Here is a 15,135-nt window from a genome sequence, read left to right as displayed (position 1 = left end):
AAATTGGGTTGTTAGAAAGTGGGCCTTGACATAACCACCTGTCAGACCAAAACTGAATATCCTCCCCATTGCCTAGTTTCCAAGAGATGCTCGCCTTAGCTAGGTCCCTAACCTTTAGGATACCATTCCAAATAGTTGACCCTTTAGGGATGTCCTCATTGAATAAAGTAAAATGAAGAGAGGGTCTTCTGAGGTATTTATTTTCCAGAATGTCTCTCCATTCACCAGTGTTATTGAAGATTTGCCAGATTTGTTTTGCAAGAAGTTCCTTATTGAGATGGGTAAGCTTTCTGATGCCTAGACCACCATACCTCTTGGGGAGGCAGACCTTCTCCCAGGCAACAAGAGAGTACCTTTTCTTTCCTTCAAATCCAGTCCATAGAAAGTCTCTTTGGATTTTCTCCATTTTCTCTGCAAATTTCATAGGAATTCCAAAAAGGCTCAGAGCATAAATGGGAAGGTTCTGAAGAGTGGATTTGACCAGTAAACATTTCCCATCTTGGCTGAGAGAGGCACCTTTCCATCCAACCATCTTCTTGTTGAATCTATCCAGAATACCATTCCAGAAAGAGTCAGGGGGAGAGGAGCCCAAGGGGAGCCCTAGATAGGATGAAGGGAGAAAGCCCACCCCACAACCAAGGATTCTGGCAATTTTCCTTTGTCTGACTTTAGGGGTGTTAACAAAGAAGGTCGAGCTTTTGTTCCAGTTAATCAGTTATCCAGTCCCTCAGGAGTAAGTATCAAGAACCTCTTTCAAAGTCTTAGCTTCTTTCACAGAAGCTTCCCCCCCATTATAGTGTCAGCCACAAATTGCTGGTGAGTGAAGGGGACATTTCTCAAAGAAGGCTTAATCCCTTTAAGACTTCCTTTAGACTTTTTACATTCAATAAGCCTCCCAATGCATTCAGCTAAAATAATGAAGAGGATAGGAGAGAGGGGGTCTCCTTGCCTGAGACCTCTAGAAGGTTTAAAGAAATCAGAAGGGGCTCCATTAACCAAAATGGCAAGAGAGGAGGTAGACACCAATTGAGAAATGAGTTTACACACTTTATTGTCAAAACCAAAGGCCTGAAGGACCTTCCGAAGAAAGGACCAGTCCACCCGACCATAGGCTTTTGAAAGATCTAGTTTGAGCAACATACCTTCCCACTTGGAAGCTTCTAAAGAATGAATAACCTCATGAACCATCAGCACCGAGTCCAAGATTTGTCTCCCAGGAACAAAGCCAGATTGTTGCTATGATATGATCCGATGTAGGATTTTAAGCATTCTGGAAGTGAGAACTTTAGAGATGATCTTGTAGAAAGAGTTGCACAAACTGATAGGCCTGAACTTGTCGAAAGAGTCAGCCCCTAGGGATTTAGGGGTGAGAACCAAGAAGGTAGAATTTATCTCCTTAAGAATACTTCTAGCTTCGAAGAACTCTTGAATTGCCTTAACCACATACCCCATGACCACCGGCCAGTACATTTAGAAAAAAAAGGTGGGAAACCCGTCCGGACCAGGTGATTTGTCACCAAGTAGGGAGAAAAGGGCCTCTCTAACTTCCAAAGCATTAGGAATAGCATAGAGAAGTTTATTTTGGTGGGGTTGAATAATTTGAGGAATACAAGAGATGATATCCTCTTGGTCCACCTTAGATAGCAGGGGGTCCTCGAAGAGAAGAGAAGTGAAGAAAGATACCGCTTCAGCCGAGATATCTGGATCTTCAGACAACAACACCTACCCCTTCTTGATTCTAGAGATCCTATTGTTAGCCCTATGTTTTAGGGTGGAGAGATGAAAGAACTTCATGTTTTGATCTCCATCCTTAAGTCATGTGATTCGAGATTTTTGCCTCCAGAACTTTTCCTCCCTATTGATGATGTTATGAAGATTTGATAGGATCAACAGCTTAGCCTCCCTATTACTCTCATTATATCCTTCCTTCTGTATACTATCTTGGATAACAGATAGATTGTCTAACAACTCCTCCTTGTCATGGAAAATATGGCCAAAATCTGACTTGTTCCAAATTTTTACCATCCTCTTCACATTGCTGAGCTTTCTGGTGACTTTGAACATGGCTGAGCCATCAACACCAATCCCCCACCATCTTTTGACATTATCCAATAGGTCGGGGTGAGTAGTCCACATTTTCTCAAACCTAAAAGGGCAATTTCTCTTGGGCTCAAGAGGGGACACTGAAAGAGAAATGGGGGAGTGGTCAGAACCAACTCTAGGAAGCAGAGATAATCTACAGCTAAAAGAGTGCAACCAATCCAGGGAGATTAAAGCTCTGTCCAATCTGACTTGAATGCAGTCCTGACTAGCTCTCTTGTTAGACCAGGTAAAGGTACCCCCTGAGAGCTCCAAATCCATTAGGGCCAGGTCATTGATGAAATTGCAAAGATCCTACTTACTTTCCCAATCTGGGGGAAATTCTCCCATCTTCTCCTTGTCCTCCAATGGAGAATTGAAGTCTCCAAGGATTATGCCTTTCTTAATGTCACTAGCTTGCACCAACTTTGACCCAGTAATTTTTTCTATCTCTCATGTTGTTGGGAGCATAAATGTTCACTAAAAACTAGCAGTCATTAGTTTGCAAATGTTGAACTCTATAGAAGAGGATGTTATCCTCATCATACTCGAGCACAATATTGAAATGTCTATTATTGAATAATAGCAGCAGCCCTCCAGATGCTCCTTCTGAGTTTGAGGCAATTCCATTCATGTTGTTGTTGAATCTAATATTTTCCAAATTTTCTTTCTTCATTTTCATTTCCTGAATAAGAAATATATCAGGCCTTTGATCCCTTATCATATTCCTTATAACTTCTTGCTTGTGGATTCCATTGAGTCCATGAATATTCCATGAGAGGATCTTCATGCTTTAATTGATGAGCAGGCTTCCTAGATGGTGCGCTGTGTTCCATCGATGATGTTTCTTCTTGCTTCCTCCTTCTTGATTTCATTCTTTTTTTTCCTTTCCACCGGGTTGGTTTTATGACCAAGATTTTCCTTGGCCTTGCTTCTAGTTGAAGCAGGAGAGGTAGGAGAGGGGTCTCGACTATTCTTCTTCTTTATTCTTCTGACTTCTATCCAAGGTGGCTCTTCTTCTTCTTTACATAAATCAAACAAAGCATCTAGCTTGGCCAATTGTTCCAATGTTGAAGGAGACAGCCATTCTAAGATTCTATTCACTATTACAGGGGGTTCCCTACTAATCGGGTTTGTGGAGTTTTGAGACATTGGTTCCCCTTCTTTTTGTTCCTCCATAGAGTCTGGGATAGAGGAAAGGTTCGAATCAACCTCCTCAGAACTCTAAGGGATTTGAGACTCCATAATACTTGCCTCTTCGAGATTGTCCTTGGTTTCCTTCATTTGGGAAGGGTTGGTTTTGTCCTCAGTTGTCTCTTTCCCTTCTCCTTCTAGTGCTTCCACTACAACCTAGAGGTCTCGAGGTTCAGCTTGGAGATCAGGAACAGAATCATTATCTTTTCCTTCAGCCTCTCCATTTTTCTTGACTTGCATTTCTTTCTTCTTCCAAATCTTTTTGGAAACATGAGCAGCTTTCTTCCCACATTGAGGGAAGGCCTTTCCCCCCATTCCCTTTCCTTTGAATAGTGGGCAGAATCCGGCCTTGTGGTCTGCCTTCTTACAATGGAAGCACGCAAAAGGCACACTTTCATAGTCAATCTTTTGGATTCTGATTCCCAATCGAGATTGAAATTCTATAACTTGAGGCATATCCTATCCTTCAGTCACTCCTACACATATCCTTGCATAAGTAAGTCTCTTCTTAGCTGCCGTTACAAGATCAATGGAAAGAAGCTCTCCAAAAGACCTGGCAATGCCATCAAAGACGTCCTCATGCTAGTATTCCATGGGCAATTTTAGGAATCTAATCCAAATTGGAGCCCGGGATAGGAAATCATTATTCAAGTCCAGATTGGAAGACCAATTCTACAAGATTAAAGTAGATCTCCCTAGAGACCAGTTCCCTACGCACAGGATTTTGGAAAAGTCTTCTGAGCAAGAAAACTCAAAAGTCATGAAACCTTTAGCCATTGCTATCACCTCTACATGCCCCTTTAAATCCCATTTGTTTTTGGTAAAAACCCTCACAACATCAATTTTGGGCCTTGGCCCTATATATTTTCCCAACAGAGTATTCGCCATACTGAGGATATTGTGGTCTATAATTTCTTGAGGAACTTCTAGAGCAAAGATACCCTTCTCCTTGTCATATTTATCAATGACTTTCGAGAATGTCGACTTACCTGATGGTTTGACTCCAAATAGGTTCGACCAGCACCCCCAGGCCCCAAGCAGCCCACCACCCGAGTGAAGGGGAGGAATCTTCTCACCTGGGTGAGGCAACAACTTCCATGGGTCCCCATCCTTTGAGGTTTCTGCATCATTCACCTTCGATTCCTGCCCTGCAGCTGCAGATTGCCCCCCAACGCCCATGTTCTCCCGATTCTCACCTAGCTCCTGATTCAAAATCCCATTCCTGCTCACTCTGCATGCTCCACTCCCCATTGTTATTTTCTTTTTTTTTTGTTTCCAAATAAATCAATTCATTGTTACTTTCTTACCATTGTAGCAAATAAATCCTTTAAAAGGGTAGACATAACAATCTTATTGTAAATCTCTTAACTAGGTCCACACATTATACAACTATTTCAAAATCCTTTAGAAAGGTGGATTTTAATATATCCTTTTTATTACTTAGGTAACAGAGTAAGTCACTAGAAATGATAACTTTTGTAGTCCTAACAGAAAACCTCTTGCTATAGTAGTCAAGGATTTGTAGGTGTTATCTCCACCACAATTTTCCCTCTAACCAAGGGTTTCCACATGACCAAAATATTTGTGTCACAAGTGATTATTAACTAGTTTATGTTTATGTTATCATGATAAAGTAGGATAGTTCTTTTTTCTTTCATTTCAATTTATAAAGTTGAGAATATGCATTTTAACTAACTTCAAAAATCATAAGGGCTTGTCTAATTCAAAGAGTATATAAGTTTTAAGGATAATGATTCACCCCCCTCTTAGCATCCTAAATTTCCTAAATATTCTAACATCTACATCAATGAGCATGTGTCCTATGATTTCATTAAGAAATACAATCTCTGAAAAATTCAATCTCAACTAAAACTTTCAGATTATTGTCATCAGAGACAAGGAAGTCTTGTAATCACAATTGAAATAATAGTGAAAAAACTAGGGCTTATGGCATAAAATACCCCAAATGTAGGTAGAGTTGGTAAAGATAAGTATTAAAAATCCTTTGATGAGATTTTGAATGATAACAAGATGAATTCTATGAGGGGTCTAGGATTTGGCAACCCATTCATGAAGCACACTTTCAAGTTGACCCTGCCCATAAGAATTTTTTTCAAGTCATTAGCATGCAATATCAAAGTCATTAACATTAAAAATAACAATTCGGGTATGAAAAGATGTTCCTTGTGAAATATTCTTTTGGAAAACTTAAAGGGTTGTTTTTTCAAGGGTTTCATGGTCATGATTTTCCAAAAGTCCAACAACACCAACATCCACTGTTGGGTTGAGGCTTATCGAGGCCATTAAAGGAGATAAATGACTCTTGTAATCAATTTGGTAATGGTAGTAGGAAACAAGAGAGCATAAACCATACACTTAAGAATGCTAAGCCTTAGTAGAGTACTATATGTCACATCATTTTCTAATCTAGCTATCAACAATGTTCTAATAAAAAAGAGTTCAATATTGTCATTTTTTTATGCAAATTCCTATATCAATCTAATCTATTATGCTCATAATTGGGCATTAACTTTTCTATACGTGCTCTCTTGTGGAGTACATCTTTTGGTTTGTTACATGTGATGTAAAAGGTTTGACTAGATTGGTGAACCTAACAAAAAATCCATCATGGAAGTCTAGACATTTCAATAAAATAGAGTGCTTCATTACTTCTCAATCTCTCCAAATTCTTTTGATATCACCATTTTTTAATATAAACAATACTATTCATAAAGAGAAAGGTTTGGAGTTCAATCTGCTTCCAAAAAGATCATCCAAAGGGATGATAAGTGATAGTATAGTGTTTAAGAAGGTTTCTAGGTTTTTCATTAATTAAATAGAATGACTTACTTATTTGACACAAAGAACCTAAATTTGGTACTATGTGGATAAGAGTCTGATTCTCCAAATTCCCAAGGGAGACAAAATAAAATTCCAAATAGTATATTCTAACATCATGTAAGAGGCCTTAGGAGGAGTCAACACTAAATAATAATAAAATAGGTTTTACAAGAATCTAGAAACACACTTGGCATTTGCATACCAATTAAGGGGATTAGTGGTCCAATACACTAGTTTTTTTCATTTTTGTGAAGATTCACAAATCTTACATATTTTCATTTTTTATTTAAGAAGATAACAATTATATAATTCAACTTATTAGGCATATAGATATCTCATGCATTCAATACATCTACTCTTATGAATTGTGTATAAAAGTATGCATTTCTATCTTACCAAAGTATCTAAACTAACACACTAGCCTCATTGTTCGTCATATGCACAAGTATATAGCTCATTATGTGTGTCATTCATTTTTGTCCTAGTAGATTTAGTTTTCAAAGTGCATCAACTTGCATTAGATATCATCTTAGGCCTAAACAACCTACATTGGAGTTTTCCTCTATATCTCCTAGAATTTGAGACCCTTCTTATTTATGTGCATAATTAAATCATAAAAGGTTCAACTCATATTTTTAAATTTCTTTCTGAAAAAGATATTGTATGGAATCCCCATCTTAGTTTATGGATTATTTCCCAACTTTTTCATGTCAAATGGTCTAGTAAAAAGTGTAATTAAAGCTAAGATAGAGATTAAAGATTTAAATAATGGAAAGATGTATGGTAGAGTTTTATGGAAAACTTTCAAGGTTGTTTGTTTAAGGGTGTCATGGTCATGATTTTCCAAAACTCCAACACCAACATAAATTGTTGGGTTGGGGCTTGTTGAGGCCATCAAAAGAGATAAATGACTCTTGAAATTAATTTGGTAATGGTAGTAGGAAACAAGAAAGCACAAACTATAAACTTAAGAATGCTAAGCCTTAGTAGAGAACTACATGTCACAACATTTTCTAATCTAGCTATCAACCATGTTCTAATAAGAATGAGTTTAATATTGACATTTTTTGATGCAACTTCCTCTATCAATCTAATCTATTATGCTCATAATTAGGCATGAACTTTTTGGTATGTATTCTCTTGTGGAGTACAATTTTTATGTGATGTGAAAGGTTTGACTAGATTAGTGAGTCTAACAAAAAATCCATCATGGAAGTCTAGACCTTTCAATAAAATAGAGTGCTTCATTACTTCACAATCTTTCCTAATTCTTTTGATATCATTTTTTTAAAATGTAAAAACATTATTCATCAAGAGAAGGGTTTGGAGTCCAATCTGCTTCCAAAAAACTCATCCAAAAGGATGATAACTAGTAGTATAGTGAAACTTAAGAAGATTTATAAGCTTCTCATCCATTAAATAGAATGACTTACTTATTTGACACAAAGAACCAGAATATGGTACTATGTGGATAAGAGCCCAATTCTCCAAATTCCTGAGGGAGACAAAATAAAGTTTCAGATAATATTTTCTAAGATCATATAAGAGGCCTTAAGAGGAGTCTACACTAAATAATAATAAAATAGGTTTTACAAGAATCTAGAAACACACTTAGAATTCGCCTACCAATTAAGGGGCTCAATGGTCCAATACACTATAGTTTTTGCAATTTTGTGAAGATTCACAAATATATTATATTCTCATTTGTTTATTTAAGAAGATAAGAATTTTATAATTCAACTTATTAGGCATATGGATATCTCATGCATTCAATACATCTACTCTTATGAATTGCATATAAAATTTTGCATTTATATCTTACCAAAGAATCTAAACTAACATAGTAGCCTCATTCTTTGTCATATGGACTTAAATATAGTTCATTATGTCTCTCATTCATTTTTTTCCGAATAGATTTAGTTTCCAAAGTGCATCAAATTGCATTTGAATCCATCCTGGGCATAGACAACCTATATTGGGGTTTTCTTCTAAACCCCTACAATTTGAGATCCTTCTTATTTATTTGCATAATTAAATCATAAAAACTTCAACTAATATTATTAAATTTTTATTTGAAAAACATATTGTGTAGAATCCCCATCTTAGTTTATAGATTATTTCCCATAGTATGGAATCTTTGTCTTATTTAATAGATTAGTTTTGAACTTTTTGATGTCAAATGACCCAATAAAAGTGTGATAAAAACTAAGAAAAGATCTTGATAATAATAAGATATTAGATAGGTTTTATTTTTACACCAAATAAATCAAAATATATGCTACATTTATAAATCTAAATACATTTATTATAATTAATTTATTCTCTTTTTTTTACCTACTACCCACCTAACAATATATTTTTGGATAAGTGGGGTGAAACTAGTCTCCCTTGGGACATGCGCATACACCCGTAGTACATGAGCACCATTCAAACCTGGGGTGGTCTTGAATTTAAGATCATAGGGGTAACCCACGGCCTCAAGCTTGACCACTACACTAGACAAGCTGAATTATTCACCCGATTTATTTTCCTTTTATAAAAACAAAACACTTCACATAGATAATTGATATATTAACACCAATCACCAAACAAACTTTTATCCCTTAGAAATGATTCTTCTATCTTATTTAAATCAAGGTTCGCCATTAAGAGGGAAGTCTAGATAATGAAAGGCAACAACCAATAGGGACAAATTATCATGAAATAGGGTGATTTATAAGAAGTGTGCTCTTCTCCATGGTTGATTGGGTTTACTATAGTACTTTTCTCCATGAAAAGAACTATGTATACCTTTGTCATGTTCAGCTTGTTTAGGTAACGTTAACAAGATGGGACAACCCCATTGTCTTCTGTCTAATAAAGAAAAGGAAGTTCCTGTCATGAAGCCCACAACCATGATAAAGAAGTCCACAAACAAGACAAGCCCACTGATGGAAACGTCACTCGACAGTAGATCACAAACAAGGATGTTTACTTGCCATTGAAGCCTACTGATGCTGAGATGCATGTGCTCTCTACCGAAAGCTGTGAAATCATATAAAATATTCCCATTCAGCTGATGCAATTGCAGAGCATGATAAGACTACCAGGACCCCATGATAGCAGAAATACTCAACACATTATCACACACACAATCCAATTATCAGTAAAGTTGCTCGACTAAATGTCAAAATCCTGTTGGATGAACAAACTACTCATCCTGATCTCTCCATTTGTCTGGTAAAAGGAAGAGGGCATTGACGTGTGTAAATATAAATCTATTCTAAGATTTGTCCTCACTATGAGTATCATGATAGTGTCACAATTTCATAGGTGAAAATCTTGCCAGTTTTGGCATATTGTTCGTGTTTATCAATTGTTATTAATTTTTAATTTGTTAGAGTTTTCTAACATACACAAAACTGATTTTATATGTTTTACTTACGTCTCGTAGAATTCATTTCTGCTTTATTCATAGTGTCTGAATCACTTTAATATATAAAAACATATTCAAATTGAAGAGTGGACTCTAGTCGACTTTAGTCAGAGTTGGTAAATAGTTTATGGTGCACGCAATATCTCATTTCATGTGTTTTTTTAATTGTCTCAACTCTTGGAAAGTCAGACGTGATTACTGAAATTATAATATAGAATGTTTGAGAGAGAAATCCAGTGGGACTCTACAACTGATATTTTAATCAGTCCAGGTAAGATTCAAGCTATGCTTTTTTCTGTACTCTAAAGAAATGATTTTTCGTTTGTCCGAGATGAAAAAGTATGAGGAGGGTCATGCTTTAACGGCAGAGGAATACAAGAAAAACAAGAAGAGGCAATAGATAAGGAAATGGAAACGTAGACTTTTCAATCTGTTGTTTAGTGAATAAACAAGGAAAACTTAGATAAAACTCGAATAATATAGGAAGAAGATGTAGAGATTTTGGGGATGGTTTATATATATATATATATATATATATAGTTTTATTGGTCAAGTATTGTATATTAAATTCATTCTTCAGTAAGGTTGAAATTATGTTAGTAAAATGAAATTTCAGAACTTTTATTTCTGATTTCTTATTAAATATGCTTATTTTTCTTGGTTGTCTTTTTGTTTTCGTTTTCTTGTACAAGTATTAAGGAAAAAATGAGATGTTTATTGTGGAGGCTTTGGGAATGACATTTGGACAACAGTGTACACTCTTGAAGGTCATCCGAAAGATGGAAGCCCAAATCTCATAGAAAATAGGAACCTAAGATGTGTTGAGCAGTGGCAAACAAGTGATGTATTGTAGATTGTAGATGTGGCTTGTGCAAGTAACCTTCATCTCAACCCATCAAATTTGTTTTACTTTTTAATGCAATTGAATGCGGCTTTGCCTACAACAGAACTTTGGGCCGGACTCAAATGTATGCTACTTAGTCCTCTTTGGCGCTGGCTAATCTCCAACAAAATGCACCAAAGACTTTTTAAAAAAAAGTCTAACCTGATTCTTTTTCAGATTCTTGAAAACACTGCGAATTTTTTTCAAAATTTTTGTTGTTTTCAATCACAAAATATACAGATCATGAAGATCCAATGTTGATTTTTTTTTTAAATATCATTGTGTTTTTAGTTTTTTTGAAATTTAGTCAATGGTGCAATTTGTAGGGAGGATAGTCACGTTTGTCCTCTTTCAATTAATTTTCCTTCTGTTGAATATGGTTCAACTTTTCTAGAGCCTTCTAAAGGGCTTAGGGGTTTTATCCTAAACCTTTTCCATACTTTTTTTCTTTTAGGGCCCATTTGGTTGCTGGAATAGGAATATAAAAGTTGGAATACATTTTCTATTTTCTATTTGATTTGTCACTTGGAATAGGGAATAAGAATACGTATTCCCATTTTGCCTCTAAAATGAGCTTATACCCATTCCAAAAAATAGTTGTTATTGGAATAGCCATTCATATTCCCAATATTACATGCCTATTCTCCATTCCTATGCCCATGGCCAAACAGGCCCTTAGGGCTTAGGGTGCAAGATTGGGAGTGGAAAGTTGGTTGTTTGTTTCACATTCTGTATTATTTTTTGCTCCTAATTGATGGTAAGAAATATAAGGAAAATATAGGTGGAATTGCATTCTAGTGTGGTGTAAGGAATTTTAGTAGCTTTCATGGTTGTGGTATGCATGTCTAAGGGCTCCTAGTTGTGTCACATAACCCAAGTCTAAGAAGACTTAAAAGACTAAAAATATCATGATACTAACACTCCTAATGCCACTAACATGACAGTCACCAATTACCTTGGATCACCAAACAAATAGGATTCTTATGAATTAAAGATATGGAAATGGAAGTTTACAAACTTGGGAAGGTCATAGAAAACTAGGTGATTGATATACAACTTTTTAATCAAACACATTTAATGATCCATTATAAAAATGGAAAAAAGAATAATCCCAATATCAATTGAAAAACTTTGACATAAATTGCAACCCTTGATAAAAATATGGATAATAATTTTACATAAGAAATTTTAAATGTTATCTTCTTAAGGTATCATCCATAACTCTTGCAATCATGACCATAGGATTACAAAACCTTAAAATTGTATCCACCAACCAACAACTTGTATGAGAACATTATTCTCACTTGGTTGAAGGATTTTTTGTTCATACATATTCCCTATCACAAGATTAGTTCTCAATCTTCACTTGTATACACATAAAGCATCATTACCATATCATTTGAAAACTCTTTCATAGTTCATTATCTCTTTGCCTATTTAATTCTTTTCATTGAACATGATTGTATTTGTCTGACCTACCACAACATTATCCTATTTCAGGAAAATCATCCTTCACAACAAAACATGACAAATTTAATTAGGGTTTGCATGACTTAATGAGGATACTAAGCCCTTCCACAAGTTCATTCTGATGAAAAGCTACACCTTTGGAATAGTTTACAAAGAACCATGATGTGATCAACATTTACATTGCCCATAACCCAAACTTGACAAGTTTTCACTTTCCTATTAGCATATAAGTCAACGCAACCATCTAGTAACCTTAATATATAGTATTTTCCTTACCCCTACCATTAAAGACACTTTTATCATTATGTGATCAGCATTTACATTGCCCATAACCCAAACTTGACAAGTTTTCACTTTCCTATTAGCATATAGGTTAACACAATCATCCAATAGCCTTAACATATAGTATTTTCCTTACCCCTACCATTAAAGACACTTTTAATCATCTCTATTGATTATCCAAAACTCCAACCATCTTGACAAACTAAATATCTTTAATCAAATCAAATAAAAACAAGTTTATACCTTGCTATCGTGTCATGACAATCTACAATTTCTTGTATCCAATCCGAAAATCTTATTTTCAGAATTACAATAGATCTTTCACACATCAATATACTCTTATTATACTATTTTTGCAATATTATATCCATATTTTAACCACCCATCTAATGGACAAAGCCTTGTTGCAACTTCACACACTCAAAAACCTTACCCTATGACAGTTTACTAGTCACATTCTAGTAATCAAATGCACATTCTTTCCTTGCATGGGTTCCTAAAAATTAATTGGAATATTTTTATCTACACCTCTCCAAATTCAATTGAAATCATGTAAAAATTACATTGGAATGCTCTTAGTTTACCCTGGATTAAAGGTTTGCTTGTCAATCTTCAAAGGAATGCTCTCGAGTTACTATGGGAATTACCCTTGTCATGTTTGAGAAGAACAATTTTGTGGGGATTATGGTTTGGCGAGGGTAACCCATTCTTTCTCAATATGCATTTGGATCTATCTTCAAGGATCCCCTACCAAACAATACACTTGTGGCCCTATAAAAAAATTAGAGGGTTTTGCACAAGGAGAAAAGATATTCCATGTGTATAAAATAAATTACCTAAATTAGCCAACTATGAGGTCTCTGTGTAGGGATTTTAAAGAATGTGTGATTCTAATTATATACAAAATGGGTCTCTCAACTTTTTCATGCATTGCAATGCATTACCTCAAAAAAATCTAATCTCCTTTGTATGTAAACCAACCTTTGCATGCAAACCTGCCTCTTCTCGTGAACAATGAATCCCACGAACAATGAAAAATGGGTTTTGACTTTCATTTCTTTTTTCAAATATAATCCCATGTTCATGGCTATTTTGACATCCCTTTTTCATGGCTATTTTGACACCCCATGTTTGTGGCTATTTTGACATACACGAGCATACACAAAAAAAAAGTAGTTCACAAGCCAATTTGACCTCTTGTCAAAAACTTTCATCGAAAATAGAGGCCAAATGGGCTAATGGTTCGTTGTTGTTGATCATGTAGTTGGAAATCTCAGAGTGTTGGTTGGCCTCGTGGAAGGAGGTGTATCCACATCATCAGCACCTAAAAAATAATCATTTATATATATATATATATATATATATATATATATATATATATAATCTATTGTCTTTTTAAAAACATGACATCAATAATATTAAATTGTCAATTTAATAATTATGAAGAAAATAATGTCCCTTCTGATGACTGAAAATTGAAATCACATACCTGTAGGACCTACATTGGTACCCTCGTTACATGGAACAACTCGGTATGGTCTCAAAAATCATTGTAACAACACATACATATTTTGGTTCATGATCCATAGATTAGTATAAAAGATAAAGATTTATTGAATTTTTGTCCTAGCAAAAGATTCATTGTTTCTTACTTCTAGACAATGTGCTCCCCAATACAATTCATTTCTTGTTGCCTCTTTCTCTTTGGTTGGACTTTTTGGAATTTACAAGTGAGAAGATTTACTTTTAAGAGGGAGGGTGAATTAGAAATAACAATATTTAACCTCTAAAACTTTTAATTGAGACCATTCACATGCATCTACCATATCTAATTAACATTAAAGTAAAGACATGCATGAAAATAGATAACACAAGATTTTGGTCACCCAAAAACCCTCCAAAATGAAGAGGTAAAACTAGGGTGGGGATGACACCCACAAATTATCATTGTGGAAATACGTAAGTGTTTAAGGTTACAAATTTTGACCACTTCCAATGGTCTACCCTATGAAATGTCTACCCTATTAAAGGCTTTACACTCTATTAAAAGTGACCTAATTAAAGGATTTATAAATACTCACTTGGAATGTTACCCTATTAAAAGATTTAGCACCTTGTTGAAAGGCTTACAACATGGTTGTTAGACCAACCTATCTCCATAGGATTTTCATTCCTAATATAGTGGATAAAGAGTATTAGAATGTATTGACCTATTAACTTACAATCTTCAATTGTTGATTCTAGATCCTTATTCTGCTCAATCTAATTCTGGTCCTTCCTTGATCTAACATGTCTCTACTCGAAGTGCTAATGCTCTATTCTAACCAACTGAATTCTGCATTACTACTCTCTCTCTCTCTCTCTCTCTCTCTCTCTCTCTCTCTCTCTCTCTCTCTCTCTCTCTCCTCTCTCTCTCTCTATCTATCTATCTATCTATCTATCTATCTCTAAGTCTTTACACCCTTCTGAACTTCACTTAACATTCTCCCATAAACTCTCACTCATATATGAATTATGGGGTTTTGTCCTCCTTTTAAAGGCTTCGAAGACTTGGGGTTAGATATGAATCTACGATCAATATTCATCCTTCTTTTACCACTCAATTCTTTCACTTTTCCTATTGGTTGCATGCTTTCTCAATTTTTCTTATTGGCTACATGCTAATTTCATAGGGAATGCAAAAGATTCGATCTTATCTTTTAGATCCTTTGAGATTCATTTTGAGTTGGCTCAAAAATGATTTACCTATGAGTTTGTGAAGGCACAAACTCATATGTTGATTCTATGTTAGTCAACACTTACTGATTGTTGATGCTCGACACATATAAGAATTTTATCTCACTCGACATCTGTAGTAACTCTATCTTGCTTGGAATCTATGCTTTGCTCGGCACCTATAGTGACTTGGCATCACTTATCACTCAACACTTAAAGTTCACTCGACACCTATTGAATTTATGACTCAACACAC

The sequence above is a fragment of the Cupressus sempervirens genome, chromosome 10 (assembly GCF_028749045.1).
Source record: "Cupressus sempervirens isolate cs-2001-9-10 chromosome 10, ASM2874904v1, whole genome shotgun sequence".
Taxonomy (NCBI): Eukaryota; Viridiplantae; Streptophyta; class Pinopsida; order Cupressales; family Cupressaceae; genus Cupressus; species Cupressus sempervirens.
The sequence above is the reverse complement of the archived record's forward strand: the minus strand, read 5'-3'. Positions refer to the sequence as shown.